Below are 19,253 nucleotides of genomic sequence, written 5' to 3'. Positions count from 1 at the left end.
ACATTCCCATCCAGTCTGGTGAGCTCCCACTGAGACGTTAATGCTGTAGAGTTTGGAGATGCAGCATTCACGGCCACACACTCCAGAAAATCCAAGATATTTAACTGGGCAGTGAGCTCACGTGGCAGTGGTTGTGGGGTGAGGGTGTGGCTGCTGGGAAGCACAGGGCAGGGCTCGGGGAGGAGTCACTCACCCCACCTCGAGAAGGTCCAGAGTTCTCAGTTCCTGGTAGAGTTTAAAGCAAACATATCAAATTCAGCTAGTAGTTGAATTAATTGTTTAACCTTCAATTAATCTGGAACTCATTAGATCGGTATGCCTTATGTGCCACAGAGGAAGCCACTGTTTTACTCACTCACCCCCTACAATTCTACTTAAAATCAAACAAAGAAATAGTATAGAAGACACAACAATCAAAGTGATCATCAAAAATCTAGAGAAAATATCCTTACAGTTTTACCCAGTAAACCAGAGAAATAGACAGTGGGCAGGGCAGTTGCCTTGCCTAGGAGGACCTGGGTTAGTTCTCTGGCATAACATATGGTCCCTCAAGCTCAGCCAGAAGTGATCTCTGAGCAACAAGCCAGGAGTAATCCATAAGCACCTCTCCCTCCCTCCTTCTCTCTCTCTCACTCTCTCTCTCTCTCTCTCTCTCTCTTTCTCCTACACGCAAAATTTGGAAGGATGATGGCTTATTACCAAGTAGGACACAAGACCAGTGATGCTGAGAATCTCTGTTTCATTACAGAGCTATCAATGTACTTATAGCACTTAATATGAATTTTAAATAACCGAATACATAAATTAAACAAAGATGAAACACAACTACAAAGCTCCTGCCTTTTGTGGTGCTATAAGAATTCTGAGTACCTTGTTTTGTATATTCTACTTGGTGAGTAACTGTCATCCTGCATCAGGTCCAGACATGTTACCTCAGAGAGAAAATGCATAGCACTGTGTGTAATTTGTCACTGTAAGTTAACACTGCATGTGCCTTCCTAGGAATATCTGGGCTTCCTGGTTGGGGTGAAGCTATTGGGAACAGCAGAAAGGAATAGCTGGAGAAACGGGGGATGAACATCTCTAGCAGTATTTTCTTTTCGGGAGGGCATGAAATCACAGAGTAGGGGCTGGAGGGATAGCACAGTGGGTAGGGCGTTTGCCTTGCACGTGGCTGACCTGGATTCGATCCCCAGCATCCCATATGGTCCCCTGAGTGCTGCCAGGAGTAATTCCTGAGTGTAAAGACAGGAGTAACCCCAGTGCATCACCGGTTATGACCCAAAAAGCAAAGGAAAAAAAAAGAAATCACAAAGTAAACAAGTGACTCACCAACGACCAGCTCCTGCCAGCCTTGCCTGATTGTTCAAGGAGAAAAGCACAGGGTGGGTAGGGCTCCTCCACAGTGACTGTTACCCTCCTCTCCCCTTTCTGGCCTCAAATCTTTGGCCACGCTGCCCAAGCCACTTCCATTCTTGCAGGTTAACTAAGGCACAGCTGGGTTTTAGCGCAGTGTGTGGTGGGTAAAACAAGGGTCAACTCTGGGCAGGACAACTTTCCATTCCTGAGCCTGAGTAGAGGCATCACTGTGGGGTTGGAGCGTCCCCCTGGAGGGGGGCAGTGAGGCTCGGGTCCCAGGCCGAGACACGGCTGGCATCGGGGAGGTTCTCAGGCTGGAAGCAGCCCACAGTCTTCTCTGCAGCGCTGCTGCAGTCTTGTCTTCTAGAAATACACAGGCTTTGCCCAAACAAAAATCTCCAAATGAGAGGTTGATCTTCCGGATAGATAGGTTTTTGGTTCGGAGCCAATCGGAAGACTCAGTGCCCAGTGCCAACAAACGGCCTCTTTTCTAGAACCTCTGAGACAGGATCAAAGGGTTGGGGCTTTGACTAAGGTCCTGTCTGTTCAACAGCTCTCCTTATCTTAACTAGTGTCACTGCAACGGTGAGTGGGCGAGGGCTTCCTGAGCTGAGCAAAAGGCTCATGCATGATTGCTCAACCAATTTCATCTACCAGATCATGTGATGGGACCACGCATATCATATGATCTTCTCAAAGTCAACTCTAGGCAGGAAGGCACGGGCTCCACGCAGACTTTAGAAATGTCAGAAATGGCTCCAAAGCAGAGACCAGACTCTAGCCAACACAGAGGAAGTAAAAAGAGCACAGCGAGAACAGACAGAGTAAACGTCCACACCAGGGATCACTGACGTCTGGTCAGATAAAAGACTTTTAGTTGGTTTCGTAGCCCTTGTGTTCCAGAACCCACTGGTTCCAGGGATGACTCGCTATCAGTAGTTCTCCAAGGGTGGGTGGTGACGCCTGGGTGCTATTGTCAACTTTACAAAGAAATCTGTAGGATAAAACTATTTTCATCATAATACCAAGATATTATTTGTCTCCTATTTATTTTTTAAGGAGTGTACAGTGGGCATGGGATAGCTGTCTTCGATTAAGTCATTGTTTGCCAAATTCAAACAATGCCACTATTCTCATTAATTCACACTCTCTGGGAAAACATAACTAATGTATCAGAATGCAATGTACTTATTTCTTAGAGTGAAGTAAGAGATATTAAATTTTTTGTTTTAATATCTAAGGTGGTAATATCTACTGAAACCACATAAATTAAATACTACCACATAAACAAAAATTCTGGATTTCTTAATTTTTCTTTCTTTTTGGATCACACCAGTGATACACAGGCTTACTCCTGGCTCTGCACTCAGGAATTACTCCTGGCAGTGCTCAGGGGACTATATGGGATGCTGGGAATCGAACTTGGGTCGGCCACGTGCACGTCAAATGCCCTACCTGCTCTGCTATAACTCCAGCCCCTGGGTTTCTTAATTTTTAAGAATGTGAGATCCTGAGACCAGTCAGTGAACACTGCTGCATGCCATTCTACCACACGCCCTTGGTCACAGACCTGGAAGTCATCTCAAATAATTAAGAAGTGCTATGCCAAATTTTGTGGGTGAGATATACAGATGAAAGAACAATATAAATCACTTGGCATTTGAAAATGTCATTTTACCCTGCTGTCAGAAATGGCTCCATAACTTTGCAGCATGACACTTTAAAAATGTGTTCTAAAGTGGAGTTCTTCCTTACTTTATTTTTTTTTCTTATACAGGCTACTTCATAAGGGGACTGGTATGCTCTGGGTTCAGTGTGGTTGCAGGGATCAAATTCAAGGCCTCAGATGTACTAGATATCTACTCCTAAGTTCCTTTCTGGCCCTAAACCAGAGTTCTTGTGGAATTACCTGTTCCAGGCCATATGTGGAGGTTGAATGGAAATTTAATACTCTATCTGTTCCATCAAATGCTATCAAGGCCTTATTTCTAGCTTAGGTAGTACAAATCTAATTATACCATAATATTTTGGAAAATATCAGGATGTTTATTAGCAATTTTTATTTATTTATTTATTTGGGCCATACCCCCCAATGCACAGGGGTTACTCCTGCTCCTGCACTCAGGAATTACTCCTGGTGGTGCTCAGGGGACCATATGGGATGCTGGGAATCGAACTCGGGTCAGCTGTGTGTAAGGCAAACGCCCTACCCGCTGTGCTATTGCTCCAGCCCCTATTAGCAATTTAGACATACTTATACAATTCTGTGTTATTGAACTCTAGTTTTAAGATTTAAGATAACTTGATAACAAAGCCATCACAGATGTTGAACTACTGCTTAGATGAGCCCCCCTCCTCTGGCTTTTCTTTCTGTTTTTGGGTCACACCAAGCTTATTCCTGGCTCTGCACTCAGAGGTCACTCCTCAAGGACTCAGTGGACCTTATGAGGTCAGAGGGACCAAACTCAGAGGAGTCATGTGCAAGCACCCTGCCCACTGTACTATTTCTTTGGCCCTTCCTTCCTTTTCTTTTTTTGAAATTTAGCATGATTAGTACTTGCTTATCAGCAAGCCTGGTAAAAGGTATACCTCCCATATATGCTCTGAATTAATTATAACTCCCAGAGAACTATGATGCTAAATTATAATACTAATGCCAAAGGCAAACAGATGTCCCCTAGGCATCCAGAGTCTGGCATTTCAAGTGCAAGGCACCCTATCTTGACATCACAGCACAATGTTTTCATGGCAGATCAGTCTTGAGATTGTGGGAATGTTTTTATTCATTCATTTCAGAAATTCCTTAAGGCTTAGTTAGCTTTGGCTTAGATTTACCACTGTGACAAATTAAGATGTGTTTTAGGTCCAAAGTTAGGGTGGGTACACCAACAACCATACTGCCACATAGAAGCTAAGGAGTTCTATATGATTATATGTGTGCATACACACACACAAACACACACACACACACACACATCAGGGGCTACCAATAGAACAGAGCTCACATATTGTAGGATGACATTACTTTGTCCTCTCCCCCCTTGCCACGAGTAGCTTGTCCCAGTTTTTTCCCCGGAATTTAGGTTTACCCCAGTCTCACCCATCAAAGTGTTCCCGAATCTCTCCCATCCCTTTGTTTAGCTGTAATTACTTCTCTATGCTCTCTTCCCCAAAAAGAGTTAATCAGCTTCTCTCCCTAATCTGACTCTGCTAATTTTTAAGGTCAGACCTTCCTAGGATACTGAACTTATATTATAAGTTAATATTGCCTTTCTCCTCTCCTTATGCCTTTTGAAAAATTTACTTTAAAGCAATGTCCTTTTTGTATAGACACAAGAAGACAATATTATGCTTTTGTAATTTGGGACTTAATTGACTTCAAGAATTATTCATTCCCAGGCATCTGCTTTCTCCACTTAAGCCTTAGTTGCCCTCAGTCCCTAGCACCCCAAAAGCAGGGTCCCGATGAGGGACAGGACGGATCCAGGGCAAGCGGTGAGTTATGTGCTATCCTGGCATCGAGATGGGCCTGGCCAAAGTGCCTAATTCTAAACTATAAATTAAGAGCTTAATCATAGACAAATGCTGTCATGATCCAAAAGTAATGATGAGACTAGGACCCTGCTAGGGATAGGAAAGACTGATCTGGCCTGAGCAATGTAGTCTGAGATCAAGATCAATTCTTATGTTTATTAGCAATTTTAATAAAATTGCTAATTTTATTAAATTAGCCCCAGGAGAGCAATTCTATAAACTTTAATGCATTTCTTATTGTGTCCATACAAAATGATTAATATTATGTATGCTTATATGTTTGCTGGATGAGGAGAGGAGAGGCACACTCATGGGACTCCGCCCTTGGGTGGATCCTCCTGCTGAAAGAGAATCAGTCCTAGGAGAAGCATCCCCTGAGGGAAAGGAACCTTACCCTATTGATTGTGACCACACCTATGTGTACGCCCCAACCCCCTCATGCTGAGGGGATTTAACTAGGCTGTAAGAGTGGGTTAGGAGGCCAGATCCAGAGATCCTGAGAGAGATTCAGAGCCAGGAGAGAAGCAGAGAAAGAGAATGAAATAAACTGATCGAGCAACCAGTTTGGCCTTCTTCCTTCCGTCGCCTGCCCTTGACCAACAGCACACACAGCGGTTCCAGAGCACCAAATGTGGGCAGTGAGACAGAGCCGCCCGGAGCGCCCGAGAGTGCACACGCCCCTCGGCTGCCTTAGTTTTTTACAACATATGGAAGAGACGAAAAGGAAAATTTTACTAAATATTTTCACAGAAATATTTCTTCACACTGAGTGTAAGTGCAGGTATATTTAAACATGCGCCACTCCAATGTCTGCACTGGGGTTAGACGAGGGGGAGGGGAGATAGAAAAGCCAAGGAAACCCCCACAGTTATTCTATCCCATTCAGTACAATTCCCTCCTCAGAAGCCAGTGCTGAGCATCCTTCCTCAGAGGTAACTGAACACAGGTGCTGACGGTGGGGTTGAGGCAGTTCCATTCTCTTCCTTCTACCGGGTCAAGTCATCTCCATTGCAACACCATAGAAAGTGGCTGGTGGGTCATAGCATGGGGCTCTCATCAAACTCACCAACCAAGCCACCAAGCAGCCAGCAAAGGGGGCAGGGAGCAGGGACAGCACCTGTGGTCCCATCTGAACAGGTCTCTCCTGGCCTGTGATTGGCACTGAATGGGGGGAGGGGAGCACTGTGGTGTATCTATATGCAAACTAGCCCCCTTGCTTCTGTCTTTCTCCCAGAGAGAAACCTCCCAGTGTCAGCGCACTCCAAGGTTTAACCCTGTGCTGCTCGAGGACCAACCGTATCTGCAAACGCTGAATCTGATATAGAGCGTTCCAGTGTGGGGAAGGAGAAGGGGGGCACTTACCAGCTGGGGAAGCAAACACAGTCCTGCAGAAAATGGGAAGCCCAGGCAGGGCCAAACAGCCTTCCCTTCAGTCTGCCAAGAATTTTCTGCGAAAGAAAATTGCAGGAACAGTAGCTGATGCTATTTACTTTCACACCATCACCTGTCCCACGTCCTGCTTACAGGGACAGGGATGGACGGGGAATGGCATGTGAGATTAGGGATGCAGCCCTAAAGCAAGGGCATTATGGGTAGGCAATGTCACTCGGGCGGCCTGGGTGGTGCCTAATAACAAGGATGACCCAAGTGCTGCCCGGTGAGAAGATGACTAAACAATCCAGATGGCTGGATGCCAAAAGAGAAGCATCTCAGCACCTCACTCGTCTACCTGCCCATTTTATTTATTTATTTATTTATTTATTTATTTTTCACATTCATATAAATGACCAGTCTATTAAGGAATCAGCAACTTGTTTTTCTAAACTATGATAAAAGCATCTTCACCACCACTGACATCTGCCCAGATAGCAAATGATCCTCTCTAAATTCAGGATGTGCCATACCTCTGGAAGTTTTTTGAGTGACCAAATACAGGTTTTGCTATCGAATTTTACTTTCCATTGTTATTCTGCTTCAGCGAGCATATTTTTATACCTCAATCTCTTCTTTTTTAAAAAAAATTTTTTTTATTAGTGAATCACCATGGGGTACAGTTACAGATTTACAAATTGCCCATCTCATTTAAATGGAGTTTAAAAATGCTCAAGCTCCCCTCCCCCCCTTTGTTAAAAGGGTAAAGATTTCGGCCTATCTCTGAGTTTTTAGTAGAGCCTCCCCATAACCTGGGAGCTTCCCTGCCTTTCCCCGTCCTTAATTAAAGTCTTGTCTGAACTTGGCCACATGGTCTTCAGCCCCCTCAGTCTGAAGACCCTGAGGCCCGTGCCGGCTGTAGCGACACTGCCCTGCACTCTGCAGGCCACGATCAACACCAGTCCTTGGTTTCCAACAAAAACTAAAGAGGCACTGAACGCTTCTAAGTTAGCTTTTCAAACAAAAAAAAAATTAAGAACAGCTCTATAAACATCACTAAAAACAGCTGTTTCTGATTCAGAGGAAAAAATAACTCAGTAAACATGAGTAAAAGTGCCAAGACAAACAGCACTCCTATCTACAGCAACCACTGGCCTTCACGCGTGCAAACCAAAGCTCTTTCTTATGTCCTGTCTGAAGAGTGAGTCTTGGGCGCCAAACAACTGTGTGTGCAAGAGTCACACTATGCAGCAGTGAGAGCTGAGCACCCTTGGCTGGCCTGCATTCTTCTCCCAGTCCTTTGCTCTCAACCATTTGATGACTTGTGGAAACTCAACTCATACAATCTCACTGATTCTTTACCACATTCTGATTTCAGTTGCCTCTTGTCAATATTGAGGTAATGCATTTTTGATAGTAAACATTATGAAATACTACTTACAGCCACCATTATAAAATACTACTTGTTTTATATGAAATATAAACACATATATGGATATACATGCCCTGCATTTCCCCTCGCCCCCCACAACTGTACACAAATTGCTTGGTGGTGGTGTTTTGGAATTTTCCTCAATACACACACAGTTCAGTACAAAATTCCTTAACACCCCAAAGCAGACAATGATCACTGGCATCTACTGGAATTGGACACTGAGTCTGGAATGGCATCCATTCCATTCCAAGGGGATTGGGTACTGCAAAGAAAAAATCTGCTTACGTTCCTCTTTCACGAGAAGTAGATTCAGGGCCAGGTTAGGAAAACATGCCCATTGGTTTAGAAATATGTTCCGAAAATGCCAAGAGTTTGCCAAGAATTACAAGAAAGAAAACTAGGTAGAACACAAATGAAAGGCAAACAATTCTAGCCAGCCAGGCCTGGCTCCAACTTTGTAAAGACTCAGATGTGTGACCGAATCTCACAATTCTGTTATGTGTCTCCAGACCAAGTCTCCCCCCACGTTCCAGATTCCTGTGTCCTGCCTCTGCAACCCACTCTGTGACCCACAGAGCTTCTGAATTTCAGATCAGACCTGGATTGACCTAAACCTGCTCCTCTGTGACTCTTCTCTGTGTCATTTCAGGAGAGAACACTTCATTCATTCATCCTCTCTGTCACTACTCACATCCCACCCTTCAAAATTCTGTCAGTTCTAAGTTCACTCTTGAGCTCATCTCCACTCTCACTCTCTGGCCAGAAGCTCCGTGTGAGCTACAGACAGAGGATTCCTGCACCCCGCCTCAGCGCTCGCCTCTCCCTCCACTGACTTCTACAGAAGTTGTCACTGTCATATTTTTTTAAACTTCCGTGATATCAGGTCACTCTCCAGCGTAGTTTTTCTGGTCATGCCCCAAAAGGACCATGGAACGATAAACATCATATTGTGCTAGAAAGTAAGAAATGATCAAAGAATGACGAGAACCTGTCAGAACCCAGCTTGAAGGACCCCTGGGACAATCAAATTCACAATTTTAACTCACTGAATAAACCAAGAATCCACTAGTCCATACTGATACCAAAAGGAGCGAGTGAATGAATAGGAGATAAGGAAGGCTTCCTCCTTTAAGCAGACCGACAGCTAATACATGGAAAGAGATAAAGGGTGTGAAACAAGCAATTTGGCAACCGCCACCGTGTTAAGCGAGAAGCAGCATACTTACACTCGAGGTTGACTGTTTGATGAGCAACAGTGCCTTTTATTTTATTTTATGTCTGTTCTGTAAATTTTATTCTCTGTTCTCATACTCTTTTCCTGTTTTATTTATTTATTTTTTATTAGTGAATCACCATGGTGTACAGTTACAAACTTACGAACTTTCATGTTTGCCTTTCAGTCATACAATGATCGTTTACCCATCCCTCCACCAGTGCCCATCTCCACCACCAATGTTCCCAGCATCTCTCCCACCACCCCGACCCCATCCCACACCTCCTCACCCCACCTCAGAGTCAGGGCATTCCCTGTTATTCTCTCTTCTTTTGGGTGCAACAGTGTCTTTTAATATTTAGAAATGTCTTTTAATATTTACTTCAAATTAACTTTTTTTTTTTGCTTTTTGGGTCACACCCAGTGTGCACAGGGGTTACTCCTGGCTCTGACTCAGGAATTACTCCTGGCAGTGCTCAGGGGACCATATGGGATGCTGGGAATCAAACCTGGGTCGGCCATGTGTAAGGCAAATGCCCTACCCACTGTGCTGTCGTTCCAGGCCAACATTTTTTCATTTGTTACTTTATTTACCGGTGTGGGCCCATTCCTGGCTGTGCTCAGGGTTCACTTCTCCTAAGGCTTGGGGGTTGAACCATCTGCGTGCAGGTGGAGACCTGAGGCACTATTGCTCTAGCCCTGGAAATGTTGTTTACTATTTACCAATGAAAAGGGGAAAATGGTTCCCTGGAGAAGTCTGAGAAGAGTGAACACAGCTGACATGGCCAGTCATGGACAAATCAACTGCACGTGAGAACCATAATTACAAGTTGCAGTATAAAGCAAGACTCGAAGAATTCATACTGACAATACTAAAAATGTATTGAACTTCTATGCATGGTCTTTTGATATAAGGCCTCAATATTGTCAAAAATATATGATATAATTTATACCAAATTATTAGGATGCAACAGAAAAATCAAAATTGAGGATAATTCTATCAAGAAAATGGTCTGTCATCTTCTAAATGTTTAGATCATGAGAACATCTTTTTCCATATGGAAGAGAGGGCTGGCTAGAGTATGGGCCCCTGGAGGACAATCTTCCCTACCTTTAAGGGGTCTGAGCGCCAAAAGGAGCTGCCATATTTGATAGCTGCACTTGGGAAGAGAGGGGAGTACCCCTCAGCCTCCCTCTACAGCTTATCTGCAAAGGGCTTAGCAAAAAAAGAGGAATAAGTATATAAATAATAACATAATGAAACATAACCGAAGGGGCAGGGAAAGTGTGATAAAGTCAACAAGACTCCTAGTGAGGGACATAAGGGAGCTGTTCTTGACACTTTACTCTTAATTTGAAATAATTAAAACAAAAAGTTAGACACAAACACCTTTGCTGCTCCCCCCTTACACTTAGACAAGATGCTAAGAAGCAACATCGAGTCCATGCGAATGTCTCACTGGTCCATCAGCTGCATTTCATCGACTCTCCACACCGTGCCCCATGCTTGGAGCAGCCCCCACTTAACACCACCTCATCCAGGTCTCAGCTAAAATGTCACCTTCCTGCTGCCTCCCAGACCCCCGAAAGGACATCCATGTCCCTTAGCTTGGATCATCTCCTCAGAGCTTCGACACCTTCCATGGGGCACCTCCACCCAGACTCAGGCCCCACAGCTCTGCTTTACCCACTGTTCCTATAGAGGTTTTCGGGAGAAAAGAGACACTTGATAGCAAAACATGCATTTAAAACAACCTATTCAACACATTACCATTGTTGTTAATTTTAAGAGAACCCCAAAAGACAAGGGGGTGGTATTCTTAAATCCAAACAAACAGAACTACATGAGCACACTGAGAAATAAATTTATGACCCTTAATGACTTCAAACAACTGATGTTGATAATTAGAACTATTTTCATAGAACTAAGAAAGTGATTAAAAATGTTAAGGAAGGAGTAATTAATTTCACATAATAGTCACACTGGGACCTACTGTGAGATCTGATTTTAATGATGACTTTCTCTGTAATTAATTTCATATGTAGTTCTGGGACTCCCCACTACCTTCTCCTGAATTGCTTCTGATTGGCATGTCAAGCAACCGAGTCCCACCTGCATTCACCTTACCCACAAAGGGAAAAAATGAGAACTGGAAATTAATATGCAGCAGCAAAATTAAGAAAGTTTGACATGCTTTCTTAATTTATAGCTTAAAAATGTGATACAAGAGAACATTTAAGAAAATTATTGGATCACCATGGGATAGACCATCACAAAGCTGTTCCTGAATGGGTTTCAGTCATACAATGTCCGAGCACCCTCCCCTCCACCAGGTTTCTCTCCCACCACCCCCCCAGCCTTCCTCTAAGGTAGGTACTTTTCCTCTCAGTGGGGCAGGGAGGCCCGGCCATCGGGAGCCACTGGGGCTGTGGCTGCACTGGCTCCTCACAGCCAGAACCTGGGGCACCCGCTCAACCCCGGGCCTGCTCTGCACAGCGGTGCCAGGCTGGACCCCAAGAGCACAGCAGCAACTATTCATTCACACAGCAACTCTGCGAGCCCCACCGGCTCCAACACCCGCAGCCACACTGCTGCCATCCCCAGTCCTACCCCGGGCCGTGCTTCATGGGGTGAGGTCGGTCTCAGAAGGACTTTTATTTATTTATTTATTTATTTATTTTTTATAATTTATTTATTTTTAATTAGAGAATCACCGTGAGGGTACAGTTACAGATTTATACACTTTTGTGCTTATACTTCCCTCATACAAAGTTCGGGAACCCATCCCTTCACCAGTGCCCATTCACCACCATCCGTAAACCCGGCGTCCCTCCCACCCTCCCCACTCCCATCTCCCCCCCACCCCACCCTGCCACTGTGGCAGGGCATTCCCTTCTGTTCTCTCTCTCTAATTAGCTGTTGTGGTTTGCAATAAAGGTGTTGAGTGGCCGCTGTGCTCAGTCTCTAGCCCTCATTCAGCCCGCAACTCCCTTCCCCCACATGGCCTTCAACTACAATGTAGTTGGTGATCGCTTCTCTGAGTTACCCTTTCCCCGGAACGTGAGGCCAGCCGCGAAGCCATGGGGTCAACCTCCTGGTACTTATTTCTACGGTTCTTGGGTATTAGTCTCCCACTCTGATATTCTATATACCATAGATGAGTGCAGTCTTTCTATGTCTGTCTCTCTCTTTCTGACTCATTTCACTCAGCATGAAACTTTTCATGCCCATCCACTTAACTACAAAATTCTTGACTTCCTTTTTTCTAACAGCTGCATAGTATTCCATTGTATAGATGTACCAAAGTTTCCTCAACCAGTCATCCGTTTTGGGGCATTCGGGTTTTTTCCAGATTCTGGCTATTGTAAACAGTGCTGCGATGAACATACATGTGCAGATGTTGTTTCGATTGTACTTTTTTTGACTCTCTGGGATATATTCCCAGCAGTGGTATTGCTGGGTCAAATGGGAGCTCAACCTCTAGTTTTCTGAGAATCGTCCATACTGTTTTCCAAAAGGGCTGAACTAGCCGGCATTCCCACCAGCAGTGAAGAAGGGTCCCTTTCTCCCCACATCCTCTCCAACAGCGGTTGCTTTTGTTCTTTTGGATGTGTGCCAGTCTCTGTGGTGTGAGGTGGTATCTCATGGTTGTTTTGATCTGCATCTCTCTGATGATTAGTGATGCAGAGCACTTTTTCATGTGCCTTTTGGCCATTCGTATTTCTTCCTTGGTAAAGTTTCTGTTCATTTCTTCGCCCCATTTTTTGATGGGGTTGGATGTTTTCTTCTTGTAGAGTTCAACCAGTGCTTTATATACCATTGATATCAACCCCTTATCTGATGGGTATTGTGTAAATATCCTTTCCCATTCTGTGGATAGTCTTTGGATTCTGGTCACTGTATCTCTTGCGGTGCAGAAGCTTTTTAGTTTGATGTAGTCCCATTTGTTTATCTCTGTTTTTACTAGATTGCTTAGTTCCGTGTCACCTTTGAAGATACCTTTATCTTCAATATCGTGGAGGGTTTCGCCGACCTTGTCTTCAATGTACCTTATGGTTTGTGGTCTAATGTTGAGGTCTTTAATCCATTTTGATCTGACTTTTGTGCATGGTGTCAGGTCAAGGTCTAAACCCATTTTTTTGCATGTGGTTGTCCAGTTGTGCCAGCACCATTTGTTAAAGAGGCTTTCCTTGCTCCACTTCACATCTCCTGCTCCCTTATCAAAGATTAGATGGTCATACATTTGGGGTTGTGTGTAGGGATATTCCACCCTGTTCCATTGGTCTACGGCTCTGCCTTTGTTCCAGTACCATGCTGTTTTAATTGTTACTGCTTTGTAGTAAAGATTGAGGTTGGGGAGGGTGATGCCTCCCATCATCTTTTTCCCAAGAATTGTTTTAGCTATCCTTGGACGTTTGTTATTCCATATGAATTTTAGGATTGCTTGATCCATTTCTTTGAAGAATGTCATGGGTATACTTATAGGGATCGCATTGAATCTGTATAATGCTTTAGGGAGTATTGCCATTTTGACAACATTGATTCTCCCTATCCACGAGCAGGGTATATGTTTCCATTTCCTCATGTCCTCTTTGATTTCATGGAGTAGCGTTTTGTAGTTCTCTTTGTAAAGGTCTTTTACTTCCTTGGTTAAGCTGATTCCGAGGTACTTGATTTTCTGGGGCACGATTGTGAATGGGATTGCTTTTTTCATGTCCCTTTCCTCTGCCTCATTGTTTGCATATATGAAGGCCATGGATTTTTGGGTATTGATTTTGTAACCTGCAACTTTACTGTATAAGTCTATTGTTTCTAAGAGTTTCTTAGTAGAGGTTTTAGGCTTCTCTAGATATAGTATCATGTCGTCTGCAAATAGTGAGAGTTTGATTTCTTCCCTTCCTATCTGGATGCCCTTAATCTCTTTTTCTTGTCTAATAGCTATCGCAAGTACTTCCAGTACTATATTGAAGAGGAGTGGTGAGAGTGGGCATCCTTGTCTTGTGCCCGATCTCAGAGGAAAGGCCCTTAGTTTTTCCCCGTTGAGGATTATGCTTGCCGTAGGCTTGTGATAGATGGCTTCGACTATCTTGAGGAAAGTTCCTCCAAACCCCATTTTGGCGAGGGTTTTCATCATGAAAGGATGTTGGATCTTGTCAAATGCTTTCTCTGCATCTATTGATATGATCATATGGTTTTTGTCTTTACTTTTGTTGATATGCTGGATTATGTTGATTGATTTCCGAATGTTAAACCATCCTTGCATCCCTGGGATGAATCCCACTTGGTCGTGATGTATGATCTTTTTGATGAGTTGTTGGATCCTATTTGCTAGTATTTTGTTGAGGATCTTCGCATCGGTGTTCATCAGGGAAATTGGTCTGTAATTTTCTTTCTTAGTGGTGTCTTTGTTTGCTTTTGGTATTAGGGAGATATGTGCTTCATAGAAACTGTTTGGGAGAGTTCCTGTTTTTTCAATTTCCTGGAAAAGTTTGAGGAAAACAGGCAATAGGTCTTCTTTAAATGTTTGGAAGAATTCGCCAGTGAAACCATCTGGGCCTGGGCTTTTGTTTTTGGGGAGGTTTTTGATTACAGTTTCAATTTCCTTAACATTGATGGGTCTATTCAGGTATTCCAGGTCTTCTTTCTTCAGTGTTGGGAGATTGTAGGAATCAAGGAATCCATCCATTTCTTTTAGGTTCTCCTTTTTTGTGGCGTAAAGACCTCAGAAGGACTTTTAAAGGCTAATGTGCACTGGTGGAGGGATGGGTGTTTGATCATTGTGAGATTGTAACCCAAACATGAAAGCTTGTAACCATCTCACAGTGATTCAATAAAATTTAAAAAATTTTAAAAAAAGATTTAAAGACACCCACATTCATCCACACAAAGCTATTGTGACCCCAGCAGCTGCTGCCTGGAGCCCTGAGGGGGCCACTGCTCCCCCAGCATGGCCCCTGCCACCATGCTGCCACATCTTCTCTTTCACCAGAGCACCGTTTGGAAGGGTTTTTGTTTGTTTGTTTGTTTGTTTGTTTAAGTTTTAAAAGCAGAAGACAGTAGGGAGAATACACAGTATTCAATGAAGACAGGACCCAAGTTCAAGTTGAATCAAGCTAAAATTTTACATTTTAGCAGCCTAGCAATCATGTTCTTTCTGTGGGTCACAGTTTTTTTTTTAATTTGTTTTATTGAATCACCATGTGGAAAATTACAAAGTTCTCAGGCTTATGTCTCAGTTATACAATGCTCAAGCACCCGTCCTTTCACCGGTGCCCATATTCCACTACCAAAAAACCCCAGTATACCTCCTACCCCCCACCCCCGCCTGCATAACTAATAAATTTCACTTCATTTTCTCTTTACCTTGATTACATTCCATATTTCAACACAAAACTCACTATTGTTGTTGGAGTTTCAACACACAACTCACTATTGTTGTTGGAGTTTACCCCCCAATAATACGGCCCTACTGACAAGGAAGCATTTGATAATTAGTTTTCCACTGATGAGAATGAAGAGACATGGCTGCAAGCACTTGCTGGGACCAGAATTAGTGTAGCTGGCCTCTGGATCTTGGTCGTTCAAAAGTGGCCGTGCAAAAGCATGGCCACCCAGGTCGAATCTCGGTGGAGCGCGAGCCGGTATTGGCCCCGCCCCGAGACTAGGGTCACAGTTTTTTAAGTGTGGACAGCACCCTGAATCCTGGAGAACAGAGCCATATGACCTGTGGCTTCGATGGTGAGAACAGTCAGTGGAAGCAAAAGCACTGCTAGGAGGAAAGAGAAAGAGGCAATCCACGTTTCCAGCGAACAGCCCCGCCTCTGCTCAGCCACACAAATACACTGTTATTAGTACTCAACAAATCTCGTGTTCTTAAAAGTCTGCTTCATTTTCTACTCTTGACTATCAACATTTTCCTCTAGGTTCCTAAAGAAAAGGATGTTTCAGGATGGTGTTTAAGCCATCGGTGTTAGCTGGTGGCAAATACACAATGTGAGTGGAAAAGTTTGCTCTTCAGTGCCAGGCCACTTAAGCTCTCAAAAAGACGCACAAGGGAGATGATGTATCGTCCGGAAAACACCCTGGGCTGTCTGGGGGTAAGAGAATCATCTACCATTGAGCCCCTGAAGGAAGCTGAGTGCTGAGAGCAGTGGGGATTCCCATGGCAGCCGCCGGCCACACAGAAGCCCTATGTGTCTCCGGCCCGAGGTGCCTGGGGCCCACAAAGACGTGACTGGTTGCACTCTTGTAAGCAGCCGATCGCTCTTCACTCGAGAAGCCTCCCTGAAACCAAAGCCTAAGGCTGCATCTAAGGTTGACCAAGTCACCCCGCAGCTGCCGACTCTGATCTGTCCCACCAAAGAGAACACATCCAGGAAGCACAGGAACCTCCTCTCAGGGTGGCGGGAGAACCCCTTCAGGTGTGTCAGAGCCAGTTTTCTGTGAGGAAAACTGAGACTGCTGTGCCCCTGCCACACAGTGCAGCAAACACAGGATAATCCCACTTATCTGTGAGAAAACTGAACAAGAAAAGTAACATAGTAAGGGGGAGATGCCTAGATCACCCTTGAGCCCCTCGTTTAGGGAGAAGGATAGAGAAGGAAAGAAACCAAGGAAAGCCTGAGTTCAACACCTGGCACCAACACCACATGCTGCCCGAGAATGTGGGCTGTGCCCTGTGTCCTCTGCGGACATCCCTGGGCTCAGGCAGCAAACCATTAGGCCACACGAGAAGCACAGGGCAGGCCTGGAGTGGCCCCAGGTCCCCTGCACCTCTGGGTATGGAACCTAGAAAAAAAGTCAAAGTCCACTCCTAGGCATTCTAGAAAGAATGTGAAGCTTTAACTTAAAAGACATGAGCACACTCACAACAGGATCCATGGCAATAAATAGAACAGAGACTCAGCCTAACTGCTCTTTGACAGATGTGTGGAGAAAGACTTTATGGCATACAGAGAAAGAAACCAAAGTCACAATCAACAGGTGCTCTACTGAATGGAAAAAAGCATCCGCACACAATACATCGGATAAAGGCTTGATACCCCAAATTTATACAGCAGCCACTAAAGTCGATAACAATGAAGGTATCCAGTGATCCCATCCACCAGTGGGGGAGGAGACAAGAAGACACTTCCCAAAGCAGACAGAGGGAGGCCACATGAAAAGTGCTCATCAGTATTCATGACCAGGGAAATACAAGTCAGGGCAACACTGAGATGTACTCTCATGCCAGCGAGAAGGCACATGTCAGTCTGTGTTGGCGAGTGGTGAGAAAGCGACCCTCACCTTCTGTCGGCGGGAATGTCCTCTGGAAAGCAGTCTGGGGCTTGCTCTCAACAGCAGGACTAGAGCCCCAGTGATACCCCTCCTTGGCATCTCCCCCCAAACACAAAAACATGAATTCAAAAGAATATATGCACACCTATGTTCACCAGTGCACTTAGAACAACTGCTGAGATATGAAAACAATCTAAACAACCAAATATGGATGAATGGGTCAAGAAGTCATGGTATATATAAAGAAAGAACAAAATCATGCAATTTTCAGCAATGTGGATGACCCAGAGATGCCATACTGAAGGAGGCCAGTCAGGAGGAAAGGGCAGGTACAGGATGGTCTCTCATGCGTGGGTCTTACGGATACACAGCACTGGAGCAGCAAAGGGCTAAAAGGCTGCACAGTGAGAGAACTAATCCACGAAAATGAGTTTTTTAGAGGGGCTTGAAGAGGGGCCTGGGGGTCCTTGGGTAAGAGAGGTAGATACACTGGTGAAGGGTGTAATGTTGGAATGAAATGCATGAGAAACCATCATTCGCAATACTGTAAATCGCAGAATCACAACCGTTTTTAACAAGAGAAGTGGCACAAAGGGGCCAGAGAGGTAGCACAGGTAAGGCACTTGTCTTCCACGCAGCTGACCCAGGTTTGGTACTCAGAACTGCATACAGTCCTTTGCGCCCCACTAGGAGTGGTCCCTGAGCACTCAGTCAGGAGCAAGCCCAAGCAAAGTGGATGACACTGAGGTGATTAAGATATGTGAAATAAGCGAGAAATGAGCGTCATATCTGGATATAAGTAAGGGCAGCAAATGACTTGCTGCAGATGAGCTGGGAAGTGGCTCCTCAGCCCGGGAGATGATGGTGGCTCTTAGAGGGGGAGGGCCAGGGGCCGGTAGCAACAGACGTGGGGCTTTGTGGTTGGTGCTGGAGCTCTGACTGAACAGCTCCGGTGACACCTAGAGATGTGCTCACTGGAACTTTCATGGGCCAACTTTCACAGGTCAGCGCCCCACGGCCTCCAGCAGAGGAGGGGGGCTTCCCGTGCCCTAGCACTGAACTGTCCAGCCTGGGAGTGGCCACCGGGTCTTCGTGGGAGCCTCCCTCCCCTCAAAAGCAAAATAAAAAAATTGGAAAACAATTGACTTCAGATAATCTTGTGAAGAAAGATGGAAAATTCTTTGATTTTTCACACAGAGTCTTGGATGATTTAGTTACATTACATTCTAAGTAAAAAATGCTCTTCAAAATACCTTTTCAACAGCAGGGAAAACAACATGGCCACGATGACACAGCTAAGCCGGACTCCTGCAAAAGAAGTGCAGATTGTCCTGGGGTCCTGGCTTCGGAACATAGGCAATTCCTTAATGAAGGGGTTCTGGGCTTAATTCAAGACAAGTATTGGTAATCAGCAAGCAGAACCGTCATGTTATCATTAAAAAGAAACTACTTAAGTCTTGCCTGATCTTAACTGGGTATTAACCCACCATAAGGATCTAAAATCTCTGGAACTTATCTGGAATTAAAAATCTGGAATTACCAGAATCTCCTGCCTGTACTAGAGATAACAGCTCAAAAACTCAGACAGACCTAGATTCACTTTTTGTTTTATTTTGTCTTCTGGCTGTATCAAGTTCAGGACATGCTCCTTAATTTTGTTTAAGTGGGGATGCTAGTTCTAGTCTCTATCATCAGCACATGCTAGTGGAGACATAATAACTAAGTCATGTTTGGAGAGAAAAGAGGTGTTTCACAAGGGGAGCCAGCGCTGCCTCACCATCCCAGTGAGGCTATTATGAGATGCTCCATGCCAGGCACTGAACTTTTCTGGCAAGAGTTTGGGGGAAAATTTAATTCAGACCCCGTGATTCTCCAGATGTGAAGGAAGTAGAGGTTAGTGCGCCTCAAGTTTGGAGGCACTTGGCTGGCTTTCTGTCCTATTCTGGACACCCACCCCAGGGGATGCGCATAGCAGAGGCCTTAAGCATGTACTGAATGCAGGCACTGAAGGGTGCAGGGATGTAGGGATGGAGGGAGGATGAATGGAGAGACAGGGTGAGCCA

The 19,253-nt window shown here is 44.7% G+C and overlaps 1 protein-coding gene across 10 annotated transcripts in view; it reads right to left on the bottom strand.

Annotated features, from left to right (window-relative positions):
- Nucleotides 1-19,253, bottom strand: part of NPAS2 (neuronal PAS domain protein 2) — a 160,237-nt gene that overhangs the window by 115,877 nt on the left and 25,107 nt on the right. Inside the window, exon 2 of one of the 10 annotated variants that reach the window (XM_055120134.1) lies at nt 6,256-6,341. The exons of the other annotated variants lie outside the window; for them this stretch is intronic. The gene's annotated coding sequence lies outside the window, so the exon portion shown is untranslated. The remainder of the gene's footprint in view (nt 1-6,255; nt 6,342-19,253) is intronic. 10 annotated transcript variants of the gene reach the window in all.

Source organism: Sorex araneus, chromosome X, assembly GCF_027595985.1.
Source record: "Sorex araneus isolate mSorAra2 chromosome X, mSorAra2.pri, whole genome shotgun sequence".
NCBI lineage: Eukaryota > Metazoa > Chordata > Mammalia > Eulipotyphla > Soricidae > Sorex > Sorex araneus.
The sequence above is the reverse complement of the archived record's forward strand: the minus strand, read 5'-3'. Positions and strand labels throughout refer to the sequence as shown.